Genomic DNA, 13,664 nt, shown 5'->3' with positions numbered 1-13,664 from the left:
GGTGGGCTGCCATCTATGGGGTCACACAGAGTCGGATACGACTGAAGTGACTTAGCAGCAGCAGCTATAGATTCAACTAGGGATCATTTCTTGGGAGAACTTCTGTAGAACTTTAACTATAAAACAAAATAGCCATTCTATCTTTGTTGTTCCTTGTGAAATACAGTACATTTCACAAGGCCCAACAAAATCTTTTCAGATTTAAATATGAAGCTTTTTCTAATATAATAATAAAACAGTTTTGTCGTTGTTCAGTCTCTAAGTTGTGTCCAACTCTTTGGGACCCCATGGACTGCTGCTCACCAGACTTCCTGGTCTTTCACCATCTCCCAGAATTTGCTCAAATTCATGTCCATTGAATTGGTGATGCCTTCCAACCATCTCATCCTCTGTTAATATAGACTAAAAGAGACAAAATTCAATATCACATTAAACAAATAAAGACTATTGGATTTTTTTTCTCTCTTCTTTTATACATTTGACAATTTAAAGAAAAAGCATGATGAAACAGCATTTTTAATGTGAGTTATAATATACAGGTAGTTATCATTTGAAAAGATGATGAACTTGGATTCTGAAGTGGGAGGTCAAATTCTACCACTTCTATTAACTTTAAATTTGATTTCTTTGTGTTTTCCACAAATATAAGATGAAGCTTTTGTGCAGATCTCTTCATCCTGAATCCTCCATCTCACAAAAGTTGGGGAACAGCAGTTTTGTGAAACCATTTATTGGACAGTCATTCACAGGAAGAGAAGCACAGTGTGGAGTTGAGTTACACAGAATTATGGATGTCATCAATTTGTGATGAAACTTTAAACTTAGTTTTGTTACATGTACAGTTATTATCCTGTATGTTCTTTCACGCTCCCTTCCAGGCTAAGCCTCCTAGCAACCACAGATTTTATTTATACCACCAGAGAATATTTTTGCATCTTCGACAAGTCCATATAAATGGCATACCTATTCTTGCTTTTTTGACTCAAGAGAATATTTTTAGTTTCCCTATTGCTGAGAAGTACTCCATTTCTCAACTATACCACAGTGTGATTATCCATTTTCTTGCTGATGTACAACTGAGTTGTTTGGTTAATCATGGATAAGGTTGCAACAACCATTTTTGAACAAGCCATGTTGACACACATATTTTCATTTTCTTAAATAGATACCTAGTGGCAGAATTGCTAGGTTACAGGGTATCAGTGTATCTTAACTATTTAAGATAAGGCAGTTTTACCAACATATTGGGGGACAGCTCTCTACGGAACTCTTACGTTTTGAGGTATTTTGTGGGCAGAGATACTGACTGTTTTTTGCTCCGGACACCAGGTTCCTGTTGCATATAGAAAAGCCTTGGAGAGTAGAGAAGGTGTCTATGTCTCTAGAAAAGGACAGATTTGCTTATTGTCAAGTATAGTAGAAGAAATGCCTTCCTCCGGGGTTCCTTCTCCCTAACATGCCCCACTGCATGTTGTGCCCAAGTGTTACCACTCGCCTTTCATCATCCCTTGGGAACTGGGCCTCAGGGAACAGACACAAATGCTAACACCTTGGCTCTTGCCATTGCTGTGAATAAGGAACTGCCCTTTATTTTTGGTCCAGGAGTATTCTGTTTCCTTCTAGCATCCATGAAACTCTGGCAGACTTAGTTGTTGCCTTGCAAATAGGGTAAAACCTCAAACTTTTTCTAATTTTCTGTGGTTTGGTAACAAGGATTAGATGTTGACAAAATATGGATGCCTGGAAAAAGAAGGATGAAATGGAAGTATATTGAAATCAACAGGAAGCATGTTAATCAAATTGTATGGCTAAGAGGTGAGATGTTTGCAAGCTGAGTCCAACGAGTAGGTTAAAAACAACTGCCTAGGGGCTTCTCTGGTGGCCCAGGGTTAAGACTTCACCTTCCAATGCAGAGGGTGTGGGTTAGATCTCTGGTCAGGGAGATAAGATCCCACATGACTTATGGCCAAAAAACAAAAATAAATAAATAGAAAAACCATCCAACAGCAGCAGTATTGTAACATATTCAATAGAGACTGTAAAAATGGTCCACATCAATTTTTTTTTTAATTGTAAAAAGCCCCACAACTGCTTAAATGGTATGCTGATTGCTGCTAACCCTCCTCCAGGTAGGATGACTTCCTCATTAATCTGGCAATCATCCTCAAGCTTATACATTATGACAGTTAGTACAAAGATATGTATTTGATGGCAGAAGCTCTTACCTACCCCCCCGACACCCACACACACTTAAGGCCATCTTTACAAAGACACAAACCTGTACTGACAGTGAAAGGAGAGCTGTTCACAACTGCTAGGTACATAAACCAGGTCAATTATTAAATCTTTGGCTGGTAGATATTCTTGGAAGAGAAGGCCATGGAGGTTGCATGCTGCTTCTCAAGACAGAATGACAGCAGTCAAGCATCTTTTACAGTCCACCATGCCAACCTTCCATTCACCCAGACAAAAAACTAAAAGGTCTCAGAGGTTCTGTTTGTGTGTTTGTGCATTGAGTCTTGGCTGCTACAATACAGCTCTGACCTGAGAGATATTTCTCTAAAATAGGAAAAAAAATATTGGTAATTCATAAATGAGGCATTGACCAGTATGCAAGCTTATATTGTGCTAGATTTGATTTATAAGGCTGATGAAATGGGCCATTGACAAATGGGCAATTTAATGTTATTTGTGGTTCCACTGCTCACATACTATTTCTACTGATGTTTTGCATGCTCATACTATAAGTACTTATAAATTCAAGAGGGAGTTTGTTCCTTCAGGGCCTGTGGCATAAGAGTCTCTACTAACTCACTCTTAATTCTATCTCCTCATCCTCATACTGATGGTACAAAGCGAACAATGCAGTATTTGAGGTAGAGAAAACAAAATCGCAACCTTGATTAAGGACTTAGTGCATCACAGGTAGAAAGAGACATGGTATCTCAGGACAACAGCCCTGTATGTAAAGCTAACGGGAACTGGGATCTTACAGAGGACAATCTCGATGGCAAGAGATTGGGGGCAGGAGGAGAAGGGGATGACAGAGGATGAGATGGCTGGATGGCATCACTGACTCTATGAATGTGAGTCTGAGTGAACTCCGGGAGTTAGTGATGGACAGGGAGGCCTGGCGTGCTGCGATTCATGGGGTCGCAAAGAGTCGGACAGGACTGAGCGACTGATCTGATCTGATCTGAAGTTTGTTATGTGACCAGAAATTCACTTTACAGAAAAGTTAAGCATGGCATCCAGTTTCTGTTTAATGAGGAACATCTTTATTGCATAGGTTGGTACCTGAGTGTGGCTCTTTGGCAGAGCTCTAGAGTTTCACCTCTTACCTTTTGCTTTTTCTCAAATTGAAAGTGGAGTAATAATACATGTATTGTATTCTTAATGGGATAAAATACCAAGAGCTTTTTGAGGTACATAAAAATTATTCAGAATAGGCCAAGGAGAAAAACAAATTTAGGACTAGAATGTCATTCCTGTGTTCTTCAGCCAGTCTCACTATGCCTCACTTGATGCATTGGTATGTTCAAGTTCATAGTTAATGGCTTTGGGTTTCTACTCTCACTTGATATATGTGTAATAAACCCCAGTTTACCAACTGATGACTGACTTAATAGCAAAGAGGAGAGAAAGTACCAGCTTAACAAAATCAAGGAGCTGCCCATAGAGAAAAGAAGCACTTTTCTTTTTAAGTCTAATTTGGGTTCTATATAAAAAAAATTGAGTGAGAATCTTATCTCAATGCTCTCAGTTCAAGAAGAAATAAATGCCAAGTAGCAACAATTCTCCTTAATTTTTTCCTTTCTTTACATTGAATGGGTGAAAATTACCCAATTTGTACATCTATTACAAGTTGTTTTAGTGGTTCCCAGATATGCTGTATTCCTCTTTCCCTGCACTGCTGCAGAATATATTAAAGCATTATAGATGGATCAAGTGAAGATTTTTGATGAAAGCACTCATATTGCTGAGAGTTTATGGATGTGGCTCTACGCTGCCTATAAATGTACACATTGATGACTTTTGATAGACTAATTAGAGGTACTTCAATGGTGACTGCAGCCATGAAATTAAAAGACATTTGCTCCTTGGAAGGAAAACTATGACAAACCTCAGTTCAGTTCAGTTCAGTCGCTCAGTCGTGTCCGACTCTTTGCGACCCCATGAATCGCAGCACGCCAGGCCTCCCTGTCTGTCACCAGCTCCCAGAGTCTACACAGACTCATGTCCATCGAGTCAGTGATGCCACCCAGCCATCTCATCCTCTGTTGTCCACTTCTTCTCCTGCCCCCAATCCCTCCCAGCATTAGGGTCTTTTCCAATGAGTCAACTCTTCGCATGAGGTGGCCAATGTATTGGAGTTTCAGCTTCAACATCCATCCTTCCAATGAACACCCAGGACTGATCTCCTTTAGGATGGACTGGTTGGATCTCCTTGCAGTCCAAGGGACTCTCAAGAGTCTTCTCCAACCCCACAGTTCAAAAGCATCAATTCTTTGGCACTCAGCCTTCTTCACAGTCCAACTCTCACATCCATACATGACCACTGGAAAAACCATAGCCTTGACTAGACAGACCTTTGTTGGCAAAGTAATGTCTCTGCTTTTAAATATGCTATCTAGGTTGGTCATAACTTTCCTTCCAAGGAGTAAGCATCTTTTAATTTCATGGCTGCAGTCACCATCTGCAGTGATTTTGGAGCCCCCCAAAATAAAGTCTGCCACTGTTTCCACTGTGTCCCCATCTATTTGCCACAAAGTGATGGGACCAGATGCCATGATCTTCATTTTCTGAATGTTGAGCTTTAAGCCAACTTATTCACTGTCTTCTTTCACTTTCATCAAGAGGCTTTTTAGTTCCTAGATACGCATTAAAAAGCAGAGACATCACTTTGCTGACAAAGGTGTGTATAATTGAAGCTATGGTTTTTCCAGTAGTCATGTATGGATGTGAGAGTTGGACCATAAAAAAAGCTGAGCACTGAAGAAGTGATGGTTTTGAATTGTGGTTCTGGAGAAGACTCCTGAGAGTCCCTTGGACTGCAAGGACATCCAACCAGTCCATCCTAAAGGAAATCAGTCCTGAATATTCATTGGAAGGACTGATGCTGAAGCTGAAGCTTCAATACTTTGGCCATCTGATGGAAGAGCCAACTCACTGGAAAAGACCCTGATGCTTAGAAAGACTGAAGGCAAAAGGAAAAGGGGAAGACAGAGGACAAGATGGTTAAATAGCATCATTGACTTAATGGACATGAATCTGAGCAAACTCCGGGAGATACTAAAGGTCAGAGAAGCCTGGTATGCTGCAGTCCATGGGGTCTCTGAAAAACAATGACAATTAGAGTTATTTGACTAAATGAAAAGTAATATTCCATGCACCAAGGGGAAACAAATCACTTCTTTGTCCAACCCATCATTTTATAGGGAAGAAAAGTGATCTATAGCTAACTCAATATATACAAAGTAATGAATGTAAGTACTTTGTAGATATATGCAACAACTTGTGTCTATACATTTCCTATATCAAAGGAGATAGGGTAGTACTGTAGAAGAGCTTGAACTTTGGTAATCAGAGTGACAAAGATTTATGTCTCTATTCTTCAGTTTATTCACTGCGAGCCATCAGGTAAATAAATGAAGATCTTTCCATCTCATCAATGAAATTAGAACACCAGTTGATATAGCACATAACTACAATAAAAGTAACAGCAATAACAATCATAATTAAGTTGTAATATATTTACAGATAGGAACGTCCTATGTCCCAAACAACTCTGTAACTATAGTGCTATTATTATTCCCTTTTTATAGATGATTAGCTTTTTACAGATGATTAATCATGAAATTAAACCATGTAAAACACTTGGCAAGGTTCCTGATTATATAAGAAGTTTAAATTATCATTTCATCACCACTACCATTACATTCACTATCAAAATTATTATTCATAATTTATTAATATTATTTATTGTATCCTAAGTTTCTTTCCCTCCATTTACACACTCTCATTCCCACATCTGACCCTGGGCACTGGAGCAGAAAATTATAGATTTAGATAGGAATTCTCCATTCACATCAAAGTTTTTATTATAAGAAGAACAAAATCTATAACATATATTATTATATGGGTCTTGGTTTTAGATTATACAGCTCCTTTTGTAATTTTTTTTTAATCTGCAGGGCATATTCTATAAATAAGATGTGACTCAAGATACCTACTGTTGCTTAATGCACTAATACTGACACACACATAGGTTTTGCTTTCTGTTTCGAATTAAAGTTGTTTCTTCTAGGGTGTAGAGTATTGCTATTGTACAATGAAATGGTTGTGGTAGATTTGTTCCAGTTCACAGTGAATATAGGGCTGAGTTGGATACTATGTTCTAGGAATGTTTGTAGTTCTCCTCTATCTTGTCAATTATCTATAATTGATCATAGATGGTAGATCTGATGGTAGAGAAGAGGAAAAAAAATAAATTTTCCACATGGATATTCTTATTCATTCATTTGGTAAACAGTGAAACAAAGTATAAGAGGGAAAATCTTACTTTCTTTCCTACTTGCCTTGGTAAACAGGGGCACATGGATGCATCAGGCTTGAAGCTTCTCATTGTCTAGGACCATTGAAAGTAAATAGGGTCCCTAGGATAAGAAAAAGACAGATGAAATACATTTTAACTTTCAAGTGACTGTCTAAGCTGTGAATAAAGCTGTTTTACACTTGATTTAAATTTCCAATTGTTAGTCTATATATCAATTATGTCTTGTTTTCCTAAAGGATAAATTTGGCTTATAAGTTCCAGAAGCCAATAGCTGTTGCAGGCAGAGTTTTAATTAAAAACTTTGTCTCAATACATTTTATTGGGCAAGAAAAAGAAATGAAAAGTTTATCCAATTGTCTTTAAGAAAGAGGATATTGTAATAATTTTAAACAATGCTAGCTCCTGATAGAAATCAAAGTTATTAGACCCCAATAAACCCCTGTTATTACATCAAAAATCATGGAAAATTTAAAGAAACAATACAATTGTATTTTGACAATTCATACTTAATGCAGAATAAAAGCATATTAATTGTGCAAATTGCTTTGTCTCTAAAGAAAAAGAGAAGCTGCCAGAACTAAGAAGGGACCTAAGAGATTATCATCATATCATATTATATCATATCATATCATCATTATCAGTTATTATTATTACTCAAAACTAAAACTTCTTTGTATGTTTCCTTTCCTATTGAGTCAGTGACAACATTTATTTTTTCTCCTCAGACCAAAGCTAAAGGACGGTATTATAGTATCTTCTCAGGTAGGAATGGAAACAAGTGAAAACATTTAAAGTAATTTTTACAATATTAAGGTTAACCATACTCACATCTCATATGTAGAAACACACATGTATATGTATATATCTCATGAATATGAGACTCAAAATAATAGAAAGAAAAGACTAAAGTCACATGGAGAATGTCTTTTGTTCATACATGTAATTAAACACACAAGATGAAATCACAGAAACACAGGGAGTAAGAAATTTCAAGCACAAAACAGAACATTTTATTTATTGTTACATGTATATACATTTCAGAAACTAGCATATGGTCTTACATGAGAGAAAATGGATTACCCTAGTTAGTGTAATAAACCAGAAGGAAGCATGAGGCAGATTATAGGATACTCAAAACATTCCTTTTCTTAAGATGTATAGTGGTTCTAGCTGAAAATTCAGAGTTGTATTTTTATAATATGTGCAGTTTTCCATATGGCTTCAGAAAAAGATTTACATAAAATCATGCATGAGAAACTAATAAAAATGAGGTTTCAGTCACACAAGGCCCAAGAAAGTTATCAACCACATGATTCTCTTTGAAGTAGTTACTAGAATATTTACTAAAGCAGAAAGAAACACATGCAGGAGAGGGAATTGAGCGATTAGATGACATGCTAAAGAAACCAATTAGCCAAACATTGAAAATGAAATGGAAATGTTCAGCCAAGACTGAAAACTATTTTCTAAGCAGAGGCTTCATGTCTCTTTTACAACAGAACAGGATAGGGCCAGTCATTGGTTTAATGTGTGGATTGTTTAATGCATGAATTTAGTCAATTAAAGAAATAATTTATGTGCTTTATGAAGTGGTTAACACTAAAGGTGTATTAAGAATATTTTTATAATATAAATCTGTGTCAGTTTAAGAAAAGTGTAACAACACATCCCAGGGTGGTTCCGTGGGAAAAGAATCCTCCTGCCAATGCAGGAGCCTCAGGAAACACAGGTTTGATCCCTGGGTCAGGAAGATCTCCTGGAAGAGGAAATGGCAACCGACTCCAGTATTTTTATCTATAAAGTCCCATGGACAGAGGAGCCTGGTAAGTTACAGTCCATGGGGTCACAAAGAGTCAGATATAACTGAATACAACAACCCATCAGGCTGACTAATTCTTTGGAAAATGTTGTAATTCCCTCTTGTGAAGGGAAGTCCTTAGTCGAATACCATTTATATAGGCATTTTATTTTCAGAAAGAGGAAATCCTGCTGTAAAACTAAAGGCTATCACCTACTAGTCTTTAAGGTTTGGTTGTGTCTATGCTGGGCTCGCCTTGTGACATAGCTGGTAAAGAATTTGCCTGCACTGCAGGACACCTGGGTTCGATCACTGGGTTAGAAAGATTCCCTGGAGAAGGGAAAGGCTATGCACTCTATTATTCTGGCCTAGAGAATTCCATGGACTGTATAGACAGACCATGGGGTCGCAAAGAGCCAGTGACTGAGTGACTTTCACTTTCACTGGGTCTATGCTGGGCATGTTTTATATATGTATGTTTCAGTCACTCAGTCGTGTCTGACTCTGTGACCCCATGGACTGCATGCAGCACACCAGGCTTTCCTGTCCATCACCAACTCCCAGAGCTTGCTCAAACTCATGTCCATCAAATTGGTGATGCCATTCAACAATCTCATCCTCTGTCATCCCCTTCTCCTCCTGCTTTCAATCTTGCCTAGTATCAGGGTCTTTTCTAATGAGTCAGTTCTTCACATCAAGGTGGCCAAAATATTGGAGTTTCAGCTTCAGCATCCGTCCTTCCAATGAATATTCAAGACTGATTTCCTTTAGGATTGACTGGTTGGATCTCCTTGCAGTCCAAGGGACTCTCAAGAATCCTCTACAGCCACAGTTCAAAAGCATCGATTTTTTGGCACTCTGGTTTCTTTATAGTCCAACTCCCACATTCATACATGACTACTGGAAAAACCATAGCTTTGATTAGATGGACCTTTGTTGGCAAAGTAATGTCTCTGCTTTTTAATATGCTGTCTAGGTTGGTCATAGCGTTTCTACCAAAGAGCAAGTGTCTTAATTTCATGGCTCCAGTCACCATCTGTAGTGGTTTTGGAGCCCCCCCACCCAAAATAAAGTCTGCCATGGTTTCCATTGCTTCCCCATCTACTTGCCAAGAAGTGATGGAGCCAGATGCCATGATCTTAGCTTTCTGAGTGTTGAGTTTTAAGCCAACTTTTTCACTCTTCTCTTTCTACTTTCAACAAGAAGCTTTTTGGTTCTTCTTTGCTTTCTGCCATAAGGGCGGTATCATCTATGTGTCTGAGGTTATTGGTATTCCTCCCAGCAATCTTGATGCCAGCATGTGCTTCATCCAGCCCAGCATTTTGCATGATGTAATTCTACATATAAGTTGATAATTGTTTCCTTTACTGCCGGTTTATAGGATCATCAATAAGATCAATGCATTGTTCTGTATTCATAAGACTAGCATTTTTTAACTTTTTTCTTAATCGGTATAACATTGCCATTTATTGCCATTAACTGTTTAAACATTTTATTATTTTTACTCTAAAATTTAAGTGATTGAATATAATTCCTAGACCTCTATCAAAAGGTAAAAATATAATACTGTTTTGGGTTTATGGGTACATAAATAATTTTCTCTTTATTAGTCTGTGGATGCAGAGAAGGCAATGGCACCCCACTCCAGTGCTCTTGCCTGGAAAATCCCATGGACAGAGGAGCCTGGTAGGCTGCAGTCCATGGGGTCGCGAAGAGTCGGACACAACTGAGTGGCTTCACTTTCACTTTTCACTTTCATGCATTGGAGAAGGAAACGGCAACCCACTCCAGTGTTCTTGCCTGGAGAATCCCAGGGACGGAGGAGCCTGGTGGGCTGCCGTCTATGGGGTCTCACAGAGTCGGACACGACTGAAGTGACTTAGCAGTAGCAGTAGCAGTCTGTGGATGACTTTGGTGATGGAGTTGAATGAACTTCATGAGTTAAGAAACATATATGTATATATTCAAAATGAAGTAAAGATAAAAAATCTCTTGTAGAATCAAAACTCATAATTATTTTCTGACAGTCAATTTTGGATTTCGTGCTGCTAAATAGGTTAAAGAACGAATGTGATCAGTAGAACTCAGAAATATCATCTAAAGCAAACTCCAACCAAATTATGAAGGTATGAATTTATCAGTTTGGAGCCAACTAAGCAAGACTAAAATAACAGTGAAACTCTCAAAGCACTGCATTTTGGCAAAGTAGACATTGCATGGCACCCAGCCCCCCACTCTAGTTTAGGTATCAACCATCTCTGACTATTAAAGCTACAATGAATTCAATACATTAATAAAATAAAAATCCTAGGTTTAATTATCAAAGTACTTTTATAATAACACATGGTTCGTTGCCTCCAAAATGAGCAATAATGTTATTAAATAGTGGGACTTCCCTACAATATACTTTTCAATCTCTAATCTTAAAGCATATTCTTTTGTGAGATGGGCAATAAATTGTTTTTCTCCTAAAGAGTTAGGTTTGATGTTCTCAGAAATTTGGGAACTTCAAATTTGATTGGTAGCAACCAGTTTAATCTTGAAATCTTTCAACAAAGATACTAAATAGCAAAGTCAGATATAAGCTATCTCTTATGTGTCAATCCTGGCATGGGGAAAAATTTTTAATAATTTCAATATTTTGTAAAATTGAATATCAAATACTAATACTTTAAAATATGTTTTCTTATTAATTATTTTATGGAGTGATGTTGTTTGATTACCTTTCCCTTTCCTACCACATATGTAGAACAATCACTTGCATTTACTTTCATTTAATCCTCATAATTATGTATAAATTTTATTTTTTATAATGTATACATTTTATTCTCATTTTTTACATGTTGAAACTGGGACTCAAAGCAGGGTAAGGATGGTGAAGTAATGTGCTCATGTCCATCAAATCGATGATGCCATTCAACCATCTCATTCTCTGTCATCCCCTTCTCCTCCTGCTTTCAATCTTGCCTAGTATCAGGGTCTTTTCTAATGAGTCAGTTCTTCACATCAAGGTGGCCAAATATTGTTAGATGTATGCTTGGTTGCTTACTGCAAAACAAACAACCTAAAAGGCGAATAAGACTTCTTCTGTTCTATTTTTGAGAACTAAATGTTATATTTTACCTTCGATGATGGGACAAAGAAGATTAAATTCCTGCTTTATTTTATTGTGGTCTATGGAAAGAAAGAATATTAGAAAGAATTTGACAAGAAGTTAATTTAGTTTAGGATTTATGAGGTTAAAGGGGGTAGAGTTGTATGACTGCATTTGAAGTTAAAAATGTAAGGGCAATGGATGTGCATACTTAGCATCTTGAATGTTGAAAGTATGAGGGATAAATGTTCAGGTAGTTCGAGTGGAGGCCTGTTAGAAGTTGTTTATTAGAACTTTAGCTGTTCCTAAACTGTTCTAAAAGATGGTTTAGGAAATTTCTGGTTGTATTTTAATATCTAAACTGTTGGACTTTATACATCTATGACATATTCTTCAAGAGAAAAAAATTGAAGATCCCTTAAGTATCCAAGCATAGAGGTAGAATGACAGAATTATAGAGGATGACTGAATTAATCAAATATTTACATATTAGGGAGAAAAATTAAGGAAATATACATATAATACACACAAACCTAAGAAACACACAATGAACTTTAAACTGAAGATAAAATTGCAAAACTGATGTCTTCATAGTAAGATGCCACCATTTAAAAAAATCATTTTCCTATTTAACAACACAAAAGCAATCAGAAGAGAGAGCAAACGATGAAGGATGGCATTTTCAGGGAAGATTTTCAGAAACATTGATGGTCAATGAAAAGTCAGTAGGAGAGAAAGAGAAGACACACCACACCAATGTTTACATGCCTCTATCACTGCCTGAAAAAAATATGATTTACTATCAACCATGTTGTCACCCTAGAACCTGAGATTAACATTCACATGACTACTGTAAAACTGGCATTACAAATTATATTCACTTTTGACTATAGATTAGATAACTTCCATCTGTAACAAAAATGATATAACATCATCTGTTTTAAAAGGTCTAGTAAAATTGTCTACATGTCAGTGCAGAAAAGAGTTAACGTAGTAGGTTGAGATTTCTACACTTAGAAAGGCTTACTTTAAGGTGAGTTCTTGACTAACAACTAGCATCAGGAACAGTAAACAGCTCCCTATACTGGTAAAAAAAAATCGCTGAATAGTAAAAGCGGCAACTCACTGTGCCTAGACTGGGAAAACAATGTGCTTTATGTTAAACACCGGCTTTTCTTCGGAAATTTGGATTTTGGTATGTATTAGCCTGAGGGTGCCTATGTGGCAAGCTCCCCATAAAAACTTCAGGTTCTAAATGCCTAATGAGCTTCCCTGTTAGATGATATTTCACGTTTGTCATTGGGGAAATTTGACACTGGGGAAATAGAGCACATGTGCTTGACCTTACAGGAGAAGACCCTTGGGAACTTAGACTTGGTCTTTTACCTGGAGCTCTGTTTCTGTATGTTGTCCCTTTGTGATTTTCCTTGCATGTCTTTGTGGTATAAATCATAGTGAAGAGTACAACTGTAGGCTGAGACCTCTGAGCCTTCCTCAGTTCAGTTCAGTCACTCAGTCGTGTCCGACTCTTTGCTACCCCATGAATGGCAGCATGCCAGGCCTCCCTGTCCATCACCAACTCCCGGAGTTCACTCAAACTCACGTCCATTGAGTCGGTGATGCCATCCAGCCACCGCATCCTCTGTCATCCCCTTCTCTTCCTGCCCCCAATCCCTCCCAGCATCAGAGTCTTTTCCAATGAGTCAACCCTTCGCAGGAGGTTGCCAAAGTACTGGAATTTCAGCTTTAGCATCATTCCTTCCAAAGGAATCCCAGGGCTGATCTCCTTCAGAATGGACTGATTGGATGACCTTGCACTCCAAGTGACTCTCAACAGTCTTCTCCAACACCACAGTTCAAAAGCATCAATTCTTAAGCACTCAGCTTTCTTCACAGTCCTACTCTCACATCCATACATGACCACTGGAAAAACCATAGCCTTGACTAGACAGACATTTGTTGGCAAAGTAATGTCTCTGCTTTTCAATATGCTATCTAGGTTGGTCATAACTTTCCTTCCAAGGAGAAAGCGTCTTTAATTTCATGGCTGCAATCACCATCTGCAGTGATTTTGGAGCCCCCAAAAATAGTCTGACACTGTTTCCACTGTTACCCCATCTATTTCCCATGAAGTGATGGGAAAAGATGCCATGATCTTCGTTTTCTGAATGTGGAGCTTTAAGCCAACTTTTTCACTCTCCTCTTTCACTTTCATC

The sequence above is a fragment of the Bos indicus genome, chromosome 15 (genome assembly GCF_029378745.1).
Source record: "Bos indicus isolate NIAB-ARS_2022 breed Sahiwal x Tharparkar chromosome 15, NIAB-ARS_B.indTharparkar_mat_pri_1.0, whole genome shotgun sequence".
In the NCBI taxonomy this organism is placed as follows: Eukaryota; Metazoa; Chordata; class Mammalia; order Artiodactyla; family Bovidae; genus Bos; species Bos indicus.
Note: the sequence above shows the minus strand (reverse complement) of the source record.